Source organism: Macaca nemestrina, chromosome 8 (assembly GCF_043159975.1).
Source record: "Macaca nemestrina isolate mMacNem1 chromosome 8, mMacNem.hap1, whole genome shotgun sequence".
Taxonomy (NCBI): Eukaryota; Metazoa; Chordata; class Mammalia; order Primates; family Cercopithecidae; genus Macaca; species Macaca nemestrina.
Genome location: NC_092132.1, coordinates 120,995,360 through 121,013,171, shown reverse-complemented (window position 1 = coordinate 121,013,171; position 17,812 = coordinate 120,995,360). Strand labels below are relative to the sequence as shown.

Sequence of the window (17,812 nt, the reverse complement as noted above, 5' to 3'; positions counted from 1 at the left end):
CGAAGCATGTTACAGTATCACCGCAAAGTGCCTGGCAGTCAGTCACAAGGCTTTCACCCCAGAAACTACTCAGGTAGAGGATCACCAAAGAGGGGGAACTATCATTTCTCATTTGATGAAAAAGGAAACGGGAGTCGTGTCTGGCCAGGTTCTAAAGGAGAGTTTACTCCACTGCCTCCTGCAATGGGCTTTTCTTCCTGAAAGTGTTGCCTACAAGAAAACAGGAGAAATAAAGAGATAAAGATAGTTCTTTAAAAAGAAAAGAGCAAGAGAAAGGAAGCCATAAAAGGACAGCAACCAGGTCGGCAGGTTGAGTAATCACAAAAAAAAAAAAAAAAAAAAAAAGTGAAACCATGCAAAAGTAGCCAGAAGAAATATAGAGGATATCTTTTTTTAATCCAAAATGATCGATTTCAGCAAAGTGCAGTTAATCAATCTTAGTCAAAATGGTAGACAAGAGGCTTTTAAAGACGAAAGAGCTGATAATAGTACTATGTTACAGACCACTGCAGGATGGACAGGAATTAACAAGCGCATCAAGAAATAAAGAAGGCCTAACAGGATTACAATTATGAGTGACCCTAGCATCCACAGGATTAATTGAAAAACCTCTGAAACATGATGATGTGCAGACAGAAGTGATGGATGTGGTAAGCGATTGTTTCCTGACTGCATGGGTAGAGATCCAATCAGGGAGAACTTACTTCAATAACTGAGAAAGAAGAACTAAGACAATAACACAATAGGTAATATACAATGTCTGAAGTATTCTTGACGTAGATAATTTTGTAGACCCTTGAGTTTTTAAAAAATAAATATAAGGAAATGGGAAAAAAAATCCACCTTCCAATACCCACCAGAAAAAAAAAATACCAAATATATATTTACGCCAAAACAAAACTTTATCAACATTTTCTGGCAGAGCTCATAAAAATTAATTATTTAATGCTAGTGTACACTCCCACAAATAGATAAACTCTTCGGTGCCAACACTACGTCAATGAGAAATCAATTAATCAAGAAAGGCTTTTAAACAAAGATCAGATAAGATTATGTCACAGGATATATACTAAGCACAGAGAAATTGCTGAAGAAAGTGCCTCTGTTTTGATAACAGGCTTTTATTCTCAATCATCGGCAATGAAGTACTAACATGTAAAAATGGGCTTGTCTTTGTTTATTGGCATTTGCTATATTTGACCTTAGGCTTCAAAAAGAATACTCACCCATATACTTGCAATCTAATGGCATATAGAGTTGGATGGCTGGCAAAGGTTAATAATCATTAAGACAGAGAAACATGAGGATATGAAAGAGAATGTGAGAAGAAAGGCAACTGACTGCATTGAAGTACAACAGTTGCTGCTAAAAAAGGGTCTAAGCTGGTCGAGTGGCCAATGATAGGAACCAGAACCTATAAAATTGAGTTAGAACACAAAGTTGCCGCCTAAGGCCTAGCAGAGAATCAAGGCCATTACCTGGGAGAGAAAGTACTAGAGTCCGATCCACAGGAATCAGAAGCAGGGATTCAATGTATGAGATGAGAGATTAAAGAGGATATGATTAAAACAAAAGTGGGTCCACAGTCAACTGGGGGGATTAGGCACAGGGGTTTTGAGTGAGTGACCCAAACACCAGTCACTGCTGCTACCTGCTAGGTGGCACATGGAAGATTCTTAACCTGGCTCAGCATGGGTGCACCTCAGCAAAGATCCCAGATGCAGAGCTGGGAAGCAGAAAGACACAAAGCCTGCCTTGGGTGCTTCAGAGAATGGACAGGGCTCAAGTCCCATCTCTGCTGGTCTACATCAAGAAAGAAGAGGAAGAGCTGAAGGCAGTTGTGTCTAGACTCTTGTGGCCACTACGTAGGTCCACTCAGGCTGTGTTGGTAATAGGAGCAGGACTCCAAACCTGTCACTCATGACAACTAGGAGATGCAGGCTTACAGGCTCACTCATAGCTCTGCTGATATGAGAATCTCCATGTGGGAAGGAAGGGGAGAAAATCCCTCTTGCATACAATCTATAGTGGCCAAAAATGCCTGCAGAATCTATTCACACACATGCATGAAGGTCATTTTTAAAATGAAAATGAGGTCTCCTGCATTCATCTGAATTATGTTTAGTCTGCAGAGGTGCAGCTGCCTTTAATAGTGGGAGACACTTCTTAATAGACAGGAAAGTTAAAGGGACCTAGCGTTCCAGAAATATTTCCCATGTTTGCTATCTATAAAAGCATTTCCTGGTAACTTCCCTGAGATACATCCACACAAAACACAACCACACATGCGTGTGCATCTGCGCAATCATGCTAATATAGGTTTTCTGTAAGATTGTCAGATTCTTTCAAACTAAACTTCTCTGGAGAAGATTAAAAATAGGTCATTTTGGCAAGGCACAATGGCTCACACCTATGATTCTAGCACTTTGGGAGGCAGAGGCAGGCAGATTACTTGAGGTCAGGAGGTCAAGACCAGCCTGGCCAACATGGTGAAATCCCATCTCTACTAAAAATATAAAACTTAGCCAGGCATGGTGGCACATGGTGGTAGTAATCCCATCTACTCGGGAGGCTGAGGCAGAAGAATTGCATGAACTGGGGAGGCAGAGGTTACAGTGAGCTGAGATCACGCCACTGTACTTCAGCCTGGGCAACAGAGCAAGACTCTGTCTCAAAAAAAGTCATTTTGCCCTGCAAGCTTCTCTCCTAAGCCTAGAGCTTCAGAAGGTAAGTGCTGAAGAATACTGAAATTAGAACCATGACCAACCTGGCCAGGCATGGTAGCTCACACCTGTAATCCCAGCACTTTGGGGGGCTGAGGAGGATGGATCACCTGAGGTCAGGAGTTCAAGACCGGCCTGGCCAACATGGTGAAACCCTGTTTCTACTAAAAATTCAAAAATTAGCTGGGTATGGTGGCACATGCCTGTAATCCCAGCTGCTCAGGAAGCTGAGGAAGGAGAATCGCTTGAACTTGGGAGGCAGACGTTGCAGTGACCCAAGATTGCACCACTGCACACCAGCCTGGGCGACAGAGCGAGACTCTGTCTTGAAAACAAAACGAAGCAAAAAAAAGAACCATGACCAACCTAAACTACTTCACTGGGGATATCATGGCCTAGAATGTAAGTGTCAATATTGACCAATTTCTAAAAGGTATTGGATGTGGCTCAGAAAAAAACTGAGTTATTTAGCTCTCCCCAACTCCAGCGCAATGCCTACTATAACAAGAGTTGGAACTGGAGTCTATAGAGAAATGAAAATCAATTAACCTATGGTATATCCATAAAAATGTGACTAACGTATGTGCAACTGGCTCACTAGTTTTCTAGTCATGCTCACTGCTCTTAAATTTAACAACTTCAGATTCAAACTTTCACTCCTCTGGGTTATTTTGTGTTTACTGAATTCTGACAAATGTATTCGTTCCTTTAAACAACAGCTAAATAGATCTTTAGCACTAATGTGCACTGTAAAGGGAACTGCAACTTGGAATACAAATGGAATAAAATGAATGCTGGCAAAGGGTGCCAGATTGCTGACTATGGAGACTGGATCTGAAATAGAGAAGAGCCTGAGAGCGACATACTTTACGGGACGTGTTTATGTGCCCCTCTCCTTCTGCAAGGGCATGGCCTCTTCTTTCATTACTCCCACACAAACTGGTGAAAACAGAAGGCAACATACATTATTAACCTCACTTTACTAACGAAGCGTGAATCACTCATCTATACTGAAAACCCCGGGTGGGGACAAGAACATCAGACCAGCAAATAGGAAAGGACCGGAGGGATGACAGGCCCTGCTGCAATGTTGATTCCATGGAATGAGTAACTCATTCTTAGTACTTGCAATTACACCCACAGAAATGTTAGCCAGCTTTAGCACACTAATGATGTGGAAAGCCCAGCCTGCCTTAATTTGGAAAAGACAAGTGCTCCTGCAGAATGCCATCCAAAGGTAATCTGTTTTAAAAAATAATCTCTACCATAAAACTGTTGTGTCCTTTTGGGAGACTGAGGCAGAAGGATTGCTTGAGCCCAGGAGTTCAAGGCCAACCTGGGCAACACAGTGAGTCCCTGTCCACAAGAAATGTTTTTAAAAAACTAGCTGGATGTGATGGTGCACACCTATAGTCCCAGATATTCAGGAGGCTGAGGTAGGAGGATCGCTCGAGCCCAAAAGGTTGAGGCTGCAGGGATTCAAGGTATGAGATGAGAGATTAAAGAGGATATGATTAAAACAAAAGTGGGTCCACAGTCAACTGGGGGGATCAGGCACAGGAGTTTTGCGTGATTATGCCACTATACTCCAGCCTGGGTGACAGAGCAAGATCTTGTCTTGAAAAAATACAAATAAAATAAAATAAAAATTACCATCATTTTCTGCCAAAGGCTGTGATTCTTCTTGGGACCTGCAATGAGGTAAAAAAGGGGAAAGAAAGGACTCTCCCTTACTTGCTAACTGACCCTCACCTAATCCCTCAAGCCTTCCCATCCATCCACTCAGGACCCGCACAAGTGAACCACTCATTTCCTCTTCCTCTTTGGAGTAAGAGTGGAAGTTCACTCATACCCTGTTCCAAGTCTTGCCCCCCTTTACCCACAATGTCCAGACTGACTCCAGATCACATAAGGACCTGCCACGTAGCAACACTGCCCCAGATCTGAGTAACCCCTTAATCTTTCACATGCTGAACCAACACTGTAAGCCAGCAGATAAAGCTGTTTTTCACGTTCATATTTTTTCTGGAATGATTTCAAATATACCAATGCCAAATTCCTATAAGAAACAAAACATGATATACATGAAAGGTTTTGTTCTTAAAAATTAAAAAAAAAGCATCTCCAGCATAATGGGTCAATGTGCCAATGCTTCAAATAAACTCATCTCTAAAGCAGAGACCTCCTTTCCAGTGGAGAAAAATTTCTTCCAGATACACCAATGCCCCTGACACACCTGCCTTTGGGATTTAAAACACTAGCCCTATTGTACAATAGTCTTTTGCCCAAGATTACAGTACTGTCAGCCAAACCCGGGTTCATAAAGAGCACAGAGTCAGCTTAGTACTTTTTGCTAAGAGGAAGCTGCATGAGTCATTGGCTTCTCAGTTGCTCAGCTCCATGTCCAACCTTCTATGCTATGCTCCTTATTGTATGGGGCTGAAACCCTGCAAACTTTACACCTCAGGTTCCTTGGACAACTGGCTTGCAATTAGGTGTTACAAGTAGGAGCACTGTAGGAAGACTGAAGGTGGGAATGATACAAACAGGAGGCAGGGAAATACTGGGTAGAAGAGGGCAGGGTCCCTGGCGAGGGTTCTACCCTCAAGCCTGAACCCTTGGCCCTAAATGAGAAATTTACATCCCCGCTTTCCCACCCGAATGTTGCCTTTTGACCTGCCCCACCCCCTATCCTGTGCCCATAAAAACCCCAAGCTCCCCTGGCAGAGAAGCAGAGCGGTGTGGCAGAAAAGGAGAGATGAGAAGGAGCATCTGAACATCGAGGAGATGAGACAACTGGACATCAGAGATTATAGTCAGAGAGGAGTTTGGCCAGGGATGGTTGGAAAGCAGTTTGGCCTGGGACAGTCAGAGAGGAGTTTCGCCATCCCTGGCCAAACTCCAGGGGAAGATTATCTTCCCACTCCATCCCCTTTCCAGCTCCCCATCCCACTGAGAGCCACTTCCACCACTCAATAAAACCTCCACATTTACCATCCTTCAAGTCCGTGTGACCTCATTCCTCTTGGGCACTGGAAAAGGAACTAGGCTTAGGTGCAAGAGGCTGTCACACTGACTCTCCGCTGAGCTGTTTAACACTTAGCCATCCATGGATGGCACGTGCTAAAACAGCACTGATTGTAACACATGCCCTCTGGGGCTCCAGAGGTCACAGGCAATCCCTAGACACTGCTGTGGGCTGGTACACAGTTTGTTCCTGCTGGTGCCCAAAAGCACTTGCCCCAGCTCCTGCACCCGCTCACCTGCGTGCTCCCTTTCCTGCAAGGGGTTTGAGCATGGTGGCCAAGTAAACAAGCCACCCCTGTTGCAAGGCCCGCAAGGGGGTCATGGGAACTATCCTGTCTCAGAAGGAAGAGAGAAGGAACCTCTTCCAATGCTCATGTAGCAGAGCAACCATTAGCACTCCTGACTGTGATAAGATCAGCTGTAGCATCAAGGAGTAGTGGCAGTGGTGACATGAGCTAAGCAGAGAGTGGTGATAGTGATAGTAGCAGTGACAATAACCTGGGAGTGCTGGCTAGAGAATTCTTGCCCGGCTAACTCACCCCCAACAGTAGAGTCTCAGAGACCCACTAGCCCACACTCTGGGCAATGCTACTTTTCCTGTGCCTCTCCAGTCCAAGCGTAGCAGGGATTTCCTGCAGTTATTCATTCTGTATAACCTTCTCTTCCTGTCTTTTGCTCCACCAGCCCTTCAGCCCCTTTGTAACCAATTCTTGTAATACATTTCCACTGTTTAAAATACCTAGAATAATTTGTTTTCCTATCAGAATATGACTAATACAGAGGTCCATTTCAAAAGCTTGGAACTTCCATCTGATCACAACTGATTATTCCAAGTTCTGCTGCAAGTTTTCTCTTGCTGTCTTGCTCCTAGATTTTCCTAAAAATACCATGTTTCTTGGTGCTATCCCCTTGTTACCACCATCCTAGGCTTCTATTTTCCCTTCTCTTCATCCATCTGGTGATAATGTAAAAGAAAAATGCAAGTCTTGTATTTAAGAAGGAAAAATATAAAATCAGCAGATGAGATCCCTTTTAAGAAAGAAACCATCAAAATACTTGAAACCAAAAACACATTCCCCATTCAGGTACTGTGCTATAAATTCCTTCTCTGGGCTAAGAATCAAAATATACAGAATACTGAGACCCAGGTAACTACAAAGAATAATTAGGTTGGGGTGAAGGCCTCCAGTAACACTGTTTGACTACATTCTAATTGTATCACAAATGACAAATCCTCTTCACTGTGTTCTCGACACTTAATTAAACAGAGATAAAGACTTTCTTTTTCCTAAAAGATTTTACTATAGAGCCTTTTACCCATCTGAAGGAAAAACTATGGCCAAAAGACGTTAAAGCTCATGAAATAATTGGCAAAATATGACTATTGTATGAATAGCAATAGTTCATAAATTACAACCATTGTTAATCACCTCAGCTGTAACTAAACTTGCAGTGACCTGAGTTTTTTCTCATTTCCTGCTTTGGGTTAAATCGTTTGTTTCACAAAACTCAGACAACTTCTAGTGTTTGAGATAACTATGAGTAGTACTACTTCCCTATTAGAAGTCCCTAGAATAAGCCTAAAGTAAAGTAAAGCATTCTGACGACGTCAATAATCCAAGCACAAAACAAAATTCAGTTTCTTTCAATAATAAGAAAAAGTGAGAATTAGGTGTTTGGAAGAGAAGAGGTTTTGGGAAGAGAATTGTCCAGAGTGTAGGTCTGTGGGTCTCTGAGGTTCCACTGATGGGAGTGAGCTAACCGGGCAAGAACTCCCTAGCCAGCACTCCCAGGTTATTGTCACTGCCACTATCACTGTCACCACTGTCTGCCCAGCTCATGTCACCACTGCCGCTACTCCTTGATGCTACAGCTGATCTTATCACTGAAAAGAGAAGAGGAGTAACAGTTTAAGGCACCACCCTTCTTCACTCAGGGAAACAGGGGCTGAGATGGCCTTAAGGGGCTGGCAAAGCCAGTTCAGAGTCCCAGAATGTTCTGCAGAACTCTGACATGAAACTTGCATGATGAGGCTACATAACTCTGTAGAGGGTTTATTGCTACCTCTTAATTCTTAATTATTAAAGGCCACATACAGATGTATCACACTCTGGTTTGTTGGTTAGTTACTAAAACTGGATTGACTGATTGATTGATTGATTGATTGATTGGGACAGCATCCTCACTATGTTCCCCAGGCTGCTCTCAACCTCCTGAGCTCAAGTGATGCCTCCCACCTTGACCTCCTAAAGTGCTTTCTATTGCAGTCAACATATCTGGAGACAGAAGACATTACTAACTCAGAGAAGCATAGACATTTCTAAAAAGTAAGGTTTTACTGAGTCCTATTATTTGAAAAGTATTGAGCTGAGAATTCTGGGACTTCTAGATGAACAAAATAAGCCCCAAGGGATATTATGATTATGAATGTAAATGTTAAACCATTAGCCGATATTCAATCTAGACTAACAAAAATGCAAATGGCCATGGTGGGAGAAAGGAGTAATTATTTCTGACTGGTTAAAGAGTTTGGGGTTGAATTACTGATAAGTATATAGAAAACCCAGCAATTAAGAAAATGAAGACCCAATTACCCAATTATTAACTCGGGCAAACAAGAAAAGTAATCCGTGTGCTCTCTGGTTCACCTATGAATATTATTTGCATAGTCATAATAATGTAAAGAGGGAATATTGATCCATCAAACATGATAATACAACTATAAGTGGATGGGGGATATAGGAAGGATGAGTGTGTATGTGTTGAACAGGAGAGGGTAAAAGAGTGATTCCTCATCTTCCAAGACAGGGAGTCAATGATAATGCTTAATAGCGAAAAATCATGAAATACTAATATCATCATGTTATTAAGAGATCTGATGATAACAACCAAGAGTCAGAAAAAACTATTGAAAGTAGTAATTCTTTTTTTTTTTTTTTTTTTTTTTTTTTTTTTTTTTTGAGAGGGGGAGTCTCACTCTATCACTCAGGCTGGAATGTAGCAGCACAATCTCGGCTCACTGCAACCTCCCCTACTGGGTTCAAGAACTCCTTTCACCTCAGCCTCCCCAGTAGCTGGGACTACAGGCACGCACCACCATGCCTGGTTAATTTGTGTATTTTTTGTAGAGACGGGGTTTCACCTTGTTCGTCAGGCTGGTCTTGAACTCCTGACATCAGGTGATCTGCCCATCTCGGCCTCCCAAAATGCTGGGATTACAGGCCTGAGTCACTGCACCCAGCCTAAAAGTAGTAATCTGAGAAGATACCTATTCGCTATTGAAATGTGGAGCATATATAGCTGTGATAAAAATGAAAGTGAAGTGAACAAAAGATTATATGGGAAAAGTAAGTCTTCTTCCCCACACCCCAGCCATTTAGGTCCCTTCCCTTTGTTAAAGTTCCTTTTGTTAAGTTCATTAAAAAAGAAAAAAAGGTGGTGGTGGGGGTGGGGGGACCAGGCGTGGTGGATCATGCCTGTAATCCCAGCACATTGGGAGGCCGAGGCAGGCAGATCACCTGAGGCCAGGAGTTCAAGACCAGCCTGGCCAAGATGGTGAAACCCTGTCTCTATTAAAAATAGAAAAACTTCACTGGGAGTGGTGGTGCACGCCTGTAATCCCAGCTACTCGGGAAGCTGAGGCACGAGAATCACTTGAACCCAGGAGGCAGAGGTTGCAGTGAGGCAAGATCGCTCCACTGCACTCCAGCCTGGGTGACAAAGTGAAACTCTGTCTTAAATAAAAATAAAATAAAATATAAAATAAATGCAGGAGTAGATAGACGGATGAAGGAAGGAATGCGGGATAAAGGAAGAAAGGAAGGGAGGGAGGGAAAGTATATCCAATTAAACTATGATATAATGCTTTCTTATACCTAGAATTTGTATTTATAGTTAGTGAAAGAGCTCTTTTAAACTTACTTAAATATACATTTTTATTATTTATCACTCTTGTGAATACTTAGAAAAAATATAAGTCAAATTGGTTTAAGTATCAAAACTTCTTCAGAGTCTAACTCTTTTGAATCACTTTTTGATCTCTGATATCTGTGTATTTCTATACAATATTTTGCTCGGTAACATTAAGACCGTAAGCAATACAGCATTGCTTAAAAGAACGCTCTACTATCATCTCTGAGATTTGCCTCCAAGCTACTGACACCCATCTCCAAGTTTTAATGTTGATGCTGTCTTAATATTACTAAAAGTTGTCAAAGAAAGTTTTCAGACACCAACTAGACTCATACTCTTTTTGTTCTGTGGTTTTTTTTTTTGTTTTTTTTTTTTGAGATGGAGTCTCGCTTTGTCGCCCAAGCTGGAGTACAGTGTCGCGATCTCGGCTCACTGCAACCTCTGCCTCCTGGGTTCAAGTGATTCTCCTGCCTCAGCCACCCAAGTATCTGGGATTACAGGTGCCCACCACCACGCCTGGCTAATTTTTGTATTTTTAGTAGAGACAGGATTTCACTTTGTTGGCCAGGCTGATCTCAAACTCCTGCCCTCAAGTGATCTGCCCACCTCAGCCTCCCAAAGTGCTGGGATTACAGGCATGAGCCACTGCGCCTGGCCTAGACTCATATTCTTTTGTCAAATGGTCATTAAATGGTGTGTTCATGGAAGCATCAAAGGGCTGTAGTTGCCCCATCATTCCAGGTGGAAGAGCAACCCAGTTCATGCCCATGCAGGCATTCACACTACATCATTGCTGCTGCCCAGCTGACAAAGACGGGCAGGGGGCTATCAGTTGCCAAATACATGTTGATTTCAGAGATATTCAAATGTAAAAAGAAAATAAATATTTTTATAATTAAGGAACATCTTTTCACATACATGAAAACATATACACTATTAGAAACCTGGTATTATCCGTGTAACTACCATGGAAATACTTCATTATTGGTACACATAAAGCTACCCTATTTTCAAGAACGATCACATGGTATTATTCCATTGTGTATATGCAGTCAGTCCAATATTCTCTCAATTATTCCACTTTGTGGTGCAAAATGCAAATTATGAAAAGTGGGTTGAGGCCGGGCGCGGTGGCTCACCTGTAATCCCCGCACTTTGGGAGGCTGAGGCGGGTGAATCGCTTGAGGTCAGGAGTTCGAGACCAGCCTGGCCAACATGGCAAAACCCTGTCTCTACTAAAAATACAAAAATAAGCTGGATGTGGTGACACACCTCTGTAGTCCCAGCTACTCAGAGGCTGAGACACAAGAATCGTTTGAACCCAAGCGGCAGAGGTTCTGTGAGCCGAGATCATACCACCGCACTCCAGCCTGGGCGACAGAGCGAGATCCTGTCTCCAAAAAAAAAAAAAAAGAAAAGAAAAGTGGGTTAAGAAGCTGCTATTTTTCAAGTTAGGTGCATTATATCCTAAGACACTCAATAATTGCTGATATCTTCAAAAGCAGCTAGAATTTCAGTGCACATTGTCCAGGTGTCTGCCCCAGACCCTTAGCTGGAGGGACATTTTACAGAAGTCAACACTGAACACAGCAATCAATCTCCAAATTAATTAAATCAGAGGTTTATCCTCTGAAACTAACGATCAAGATACCAACCAAGTGTTTTTTTTGAAAGCAAGTCTATCTACCAGGTAGATATGGAAACTGCCAAATCATTTTACAGCACTTAGCCTTTGGGATACATTTGACATCAGTTAGAAGCTATGACCTGGAAAAATAAACTCTTTATTCTCAAAACCTGCAGTGTTCCACTCCATTTAATCATCTTAGAGTCTCTCTCTACCCAAGAGGGAAACAGCACAGAATAAAGCACTGTCCTCCAAAGTTAACCATATCTAGGATACTCCTACCTTGATTTTCTGATATACAGGTCTCATCACTGAAACAGCAAAACACTTGGTCTGGGATTTTTGGTCCACATTAAGAATCCCTAGTAATACAATGTATACATTGTATTTTATATGCCCAGGTCTAACACTGTAAACAAGTAAGATGCAATTCTCCTATGGTAGTCAAAAAAGAATGAGACAGTAAAAGCATAAAGCAAAGGACATCAATATTTTCCAATAATTTTTTTTTATTTAAATTGTTGGCCAGACGCAGTGACTCATGCCTATAATCCTAGCATTTTGGGAGGTTAAGGCAAGAAGGTCACTTAAGCCCAGGACTTTGAGACCAGCCTGGGTAACACAGGGAGACCTGTCTCTATAAATATTTTTTTTTTAAATCAGCCAGGTGCAGTGGTGTGTATCTATTGTTGCAGCTACTCAGGAGGCTGTGGTAGAAGAATCACTTAAGCCCAGGAGGCAGAGGTTACAGTGAGCCGATATCGCACCACTGCACTCCAGGCCGGGTGACAGAGTGAAACCCTGTCTCAAAAAAAAAATTGTTTTCATCAAATTTCCACTAATAATATATACTCAATAACGAGAAATTCTATTGAGCTTAAATACATAAAAGAAGGAAAGGGGGTAGAAAGAAAGAGGAAAAAAGAGGAGAAGAATCATCAACCATATTCCCAAAGAAAAGAAAGGCTCAACATCAGGGTTTTTTTCCATATGTGTGCATGGTTGTATGGCGTGTGTGTGTGTGTGCGCGCGCGTGCGTGTGTATGAAAGACAGTGTGTGGACTGTGTGTGTATAGGACTGAGTAAGAAAACAGTGATTTCAGCTGGGCGCAGTGGCTCACGCCTGTAATTCCAGCACTTTGGGAGGCCGAGGCAGGCAGATCACGAGGTCAGGAGATAAAGACCGTCCTGGCTAACACAGTGAAACCCCGTGTCTACTAAAAATACAAAAAATTAGCCAGGCGTGGTGGCAGGCGCCTGTAGTCCCAGCTACTTGGGAGGCTGAGGCAGGAGAATGGCATGAACCTGGGAGGCAGAGCTTGCAGTGAGCTGAGATCGTGCCACTGCACTCCAGCCTGGGCAACAGAGTGAGACTCTGTCTCAAAAGGAAAAAAAAAAGAAAAGGAAATACTGATTTCAGCTCACTACTGATCAGTAGTGAAGTCACTCATTACTGATTAGTAATGAAGTCACTACTGATATGTCTTGAGAAAAAGAAGTTATTGGCTGGTTGTAATGGCTCACACCTGTAATCCCAGTACTTTGGGAGGCCGAGGCAGGAGAATCATTTGAGGCCAGAAGTTCAAGACCAGCCTGGGCAACAGAGTGAGACCCTGTCTCTACAAAAAAAAAATTGAAGTTAGCCAGGTGTGGCAGTGCATGCCTGTAGTCCCAGCTACTAGGGAGAGAGTGTGAGGTGGGATGATGGCCTGAGCCCAAGAGTTCAAGGCTGCAGTGAGCTATGACTATATCACCGCACTCCAGCCTGCATGGGAGAGTGAAAGCCTGTCTTTAAAAAAAAAAAAATTTAAATAAAAAATAAGTTTATAGTGGGTTAATTTTGTATTATTTATATCTAAAGTAAGATGAAATCCATCCAAAACACCCTATCCTGTAAAGACTGTTGTTCAAAGAAGGAACGGAATGGACCCAAAATAAGAGGTGAAAATCCCCACATACACTCTAGTCATGCCAAGGGCAGCCTGACAGGCAAGGCTTCTTGCTGCATGTCTCAACTTATCCCCGTCCTGCAAAGCTGCAGTAGGACACATCTGCAGCTCAGCATAGCAGACAGGCACAGGAGCACAACATGGGTAAGAAAATGAAGCTTCTCAGGCCAGGCGCGGTGGCTTATGCCTGTAATCCCAGCACTTTGGGAGGCCGAGGCAGGCAGATCACCCGAGGTCAGGAGTTCGAGAACAGCCTGGCCAACATGGCGAAACCCCGTCTTGACTAAAAATATAAAAATTACCCGGGCGTGGTGATGCACGCCTGTAATCCCAGTTACTTGGGAGGCTGAGGCACAAGAATTACTTAAACCTGGGAGGCAGAGGCTGCAGTGAGCCAAGATCACACCACTGCACTCCAGCCTAGGTGACAGAGTAAGACTCTGTGTCAAAAAAAAAAGGGAGGGAGGGAGGGAGGGAGGGAGGGAGGGAGGGAGGAAGGAAGGAAGGAAGGAAGGAAGGAAGGAAGGAAGGAAGGAAGGAAGGAAGGAAGGAAGGAAGGAAGGAAAAAGAAAGAAAATTAGGGTTCTCAGAGAGGGGTCTCATTATACAAAGTTTGGGAGTGTGGGATGTGTTTGGATAGGTGAGTTCACAAAGCTTTCAGCTGCTACAGCCTTCATACCACAGCTTCCCCACCAAGTGGAGAAATGGCAGAGTAAAAGGACGTCTTCAGTGACAAGTTGAACTGCTGAGCAAAACAGGTCTGCCTGCCCCAGACTTCTGACTAATTTAATAAATAAATGCCTTTATTGCTAAGCCACTTTGGGTCAAGTTCTTGATGGATGCAGCCTAATGCATTTAAATGACAATGGCAGGTCTCATTATGTTTGGGAAGTCTGCATACTGGTGTTAAGAAAAAAGAAAAGAAAAGAAAAGAAAACTATTCCATTACATAGCATCAAATATGAGAAATTACCTAATGGGTACAATGTATGTTATTAAGGCTATGGAAAACCTAAAGCCCTGACTTGTATGTAACAAAATTACACTTGCACCCCATAAATTTATACAAATAAAATTTAAAGTATCATCACAACAACAAAAAAGAAGGAGCAGAGTTGTAGATGAGAGCGTTCCTGCTCTTTTTTCTATACATGATAATTTGCTACTACCAATAGGACTCTGGAAAGTGAATACTTTTGCAGGAAGAACTTTCCAAATTGCTCAAGTCTTCATGTTGCTCCCTATCCAGTGATCTCATGGCTTTTTGTATGGATCGGAACTATAGTGTTTATCATACTCAACTGCAATTATGTGTGCACCTGTCTAGCTTCCCACCAGACCAGGAGCCCTACTAGCATCCATGTCTTGTTCATCTTGGCCCATAAAACTTAACACAGTACCCGCAATTTAGTAGGTACTCAAAGATATTCAGAGAATAAATAAATGTATTTTTAGGTCTCACTTTGTAAAAGTCAGGCCTTAGCTCATTTGGGCATTATAAGGTAGAGAATAAATCAGAAGTAAAAGTAGAAATTGTACGTTGACAGCAAGCATTGGTCAGGAGGATAGAGCACAAATGTGGAACCATAAGGAATTTTCTTAAATCTTAAAATTAAGTCAAAGCATTGAAATACGGGACAGCCTCCATACAAGTGCCATCTGAAAGTTGTATCAGTCCCATCACAAGCAAACAGGAATTTCAGTTCACATTACTAGGTGTTAGATTTTATGACTTGCATCTCCACCTAATGAGGACAACAGATTTCTAAGAACATAAAAGGTTATATTAAGCAGAAATGGGTGAGGCCAGTCACGGTGACTCACACCTGTAATCCCAACATTTTGGGAGGCCAACGTAGTCGGATCACCTGAGGTCAGGAGTTCAAGATCATCCTGGCCAACATAACACAACCCTGTCTCTACTAAAAATACAAAAATTAGCCAAGCATGGTGGCACATGCCTGTAATCCCAGCTACTCGGGAGGGTGACACAGGAGAATTGCGTGAACCTGGGAGGCGGAGGCCGCAGTGAGCCAAGATTACACCATTGCACTCCAACCTGGGCAAAAGAGCAAGACTCCGTCTCAAAAAAAAAAAAAAAAAAAAAAAAAAAGAGAGAAAGGGGTGAAGCAAATTGATGAGAAAACAACTACATCGTCTTACGAACTTTTTCCTGCCTCATTTACTCTGACAAGTGTGGCAGTTTTAATTACTTATGATGGTAGTCTAGTAGTCTAGTAGGTGGCACTACCACCTCATTAAAAAATAATGAAGTGTTAGCAACACTTAGGCATTCAGTTATTCTTTACAAAAAAAAAATTAGTCAATGATTTGAGAAAGAATTAGTGAGTTGTAAGAATGGAAATGAAATATTAAGGAAATACTAAAGAACTCAACTTTTAACCTGACTTTTGGTATGAAAGATCTTTTAGGTGGAGGTAATTTCTTGATTATTCCAAGCTAATCACATTTTCATTAGTGTTTATTATATAGAAACATCTTATCAGTCAGTTATGGGGAAACACTAAGATTCATTCTAATTCAGAGCTCATGTGAAGTCTATGAAACTAAAACTGGCAAATAAATCAATAAGCCAAGTGTCCTAAGCTTTTCTGAGAAGTTTTTTACCAATCACATGTATAAGTAAACAATAAATAAAATTTTGTTTAAAGCAGAGCAAAATCCCAGTTTGTGGTTTTGGGCCTACAAAATTTAATTACGTGTGTTTACTTTGTTTCCACTTTTTCCCATCAAAAAAATTCAAACTTGGAGGAAAAACTGCTATAGCCTTTTCAGAGACCAATTTAGTAGTATGTAACAAAATTTTAATTTAATTTATACATTGACACAGCAAGTCAAATTTCTAGATACTAGAGAAATAATAGCACATATAAGCAGAGACAGATAAATATGTTCATAGTAACATAACAAAAAACAAAAGTAGCCTTAAAAAACCATTGACAGGGGAATGGTTAAGTAATTTTAGTTATAGCCATACTTCAGAATCAACATAGCTTTAAAAATAATGAAGTCAACGGATATATTCTAACATGAAAAAAGTCTTTAAAATCTACTTAAATGTAAAAAGCAGTATGTATCTATGGTATGATTCAATTGAAAAAAATAGACAAAATTACAGGCTGAATTCAGTTGTACATAAAAATTCTGGAAGGATAGCTCTTAATCTGACTTGGATAGGGCTTGACATGGTAATCACTGATTTTCATTTTTACCTGGTATATTTCATTTTTGTTTTTTGAAACAGGGTCTCACTTCAGCCTCAGCTGGAGTGATCACGGCTCACTGAAGCCTTGACCTCCCAGGCTCAAGCAATCCTCCTGCCTCAGCCTCCAGAGTAGTTAGGACCACAGGTGCACTATCATGCCTGGCTAATTTTTAATTTTATTTTAGAGAGGGGGGTCTTACCATGTTGCCCAGGCTGGTTTTGAACTCCTGGGCTCAAATGATCCTCCTGCCTCAGCCTCCCAAGTACACGGGACTGCAGGTATGCACCATCACATCCAGCTAATTTTTATTTTTTGTAGAGACGGAGGTCTTGCCATGTTACCCAGGCTGATGACAAACTCCTGGGTTCAAGCAATCCTCCCACCTCAGCTCGCCAAAGTGATTACAGGCATGAGCCACTGTCCCTGGCCCCTGGTAGACTTCTTTATTGTTTAAATTTTGACAGTGATACATTCATTCATTCTTTGTGTAATTTTTAAAAATCAAAAAATTAACGAGAAGAACAAAGGCATTTCTTTGAAGTCAAGCATAAAAAAGTCCTCACAAACCTTGTATAATATGTAAAAGTTCACAGACAAACTTCAAAACCATCACATCATCCTCCATGATACCTAGGAAATACTGCCCTTGGAATCCTACCTGCTTATAAGAGGATGATATTTCAAAATGTGTATGGAAAATTATGTGGCACAGTAAAATGCCAGAGATTTCATCTATCCCAAAAGGAAAGCTGGTAGGTTATATTTATTTGAACATCAACAAGAGAACATGTTCAGCTAACATCCAGCTAATGAATTATTTCAGCTATAAATGAGAGATTAGCACACATCTTCTGAGAGGCCCTGATAGAACAATGCCTTCTAATTCAGCTGAAAAACTGGCTGGATTTGGAAAATTAAACTGACTTCAAAATAATCAAGCTGGAGTCCATCAAGTCAAGCAGCTCAAAATCATAATAATTATTAATTTTTTAATCTTAGTGCTTTCAAATACTTCATAATCTTGATTACATTTAAAAGTATTAAATGCTGGCAATGTTAAAGCTCTTAAAATAGTATTTTGGAAGGTAGAAAAGTAATAAAACACAATATGCCCTTAATAAAATAGAAAACCAAATTATAAAGAAGGTTTAAAAAAAAAATTTAACTCAGTTGAAATCAGGTAAGTAATGCCAGCCCTCAGCAAACCCTCCAGCTGGATTTAGTTTCCACAGGGACTCTACCAAAGTTGGGTCCTTTGTAGCTGAGAGCCTTAAGTTAAAGAAACATAAGGCAGGCACGGTGGCTCACGCCTGTAATTCCAGCACTTTGGGAGGCCAAGGCAGGTGG

The 17,812-nt window shown here is 41.5% G+C and overlaps 1 protein-coding gene across 3 annotated transcripts in view; it reads right to left on the bottom strand.

Annotated features, from left to right (window-relative positions):
• The window catches only part of LOC105476614 (fucosyltransferase 10), a 102,667-nt gene that overhangs the window by 25,644 nt on the left and 59,211 nt on the right, over positions 1–17,812 (bottom strand). The window lies entirely within an intron of this gene.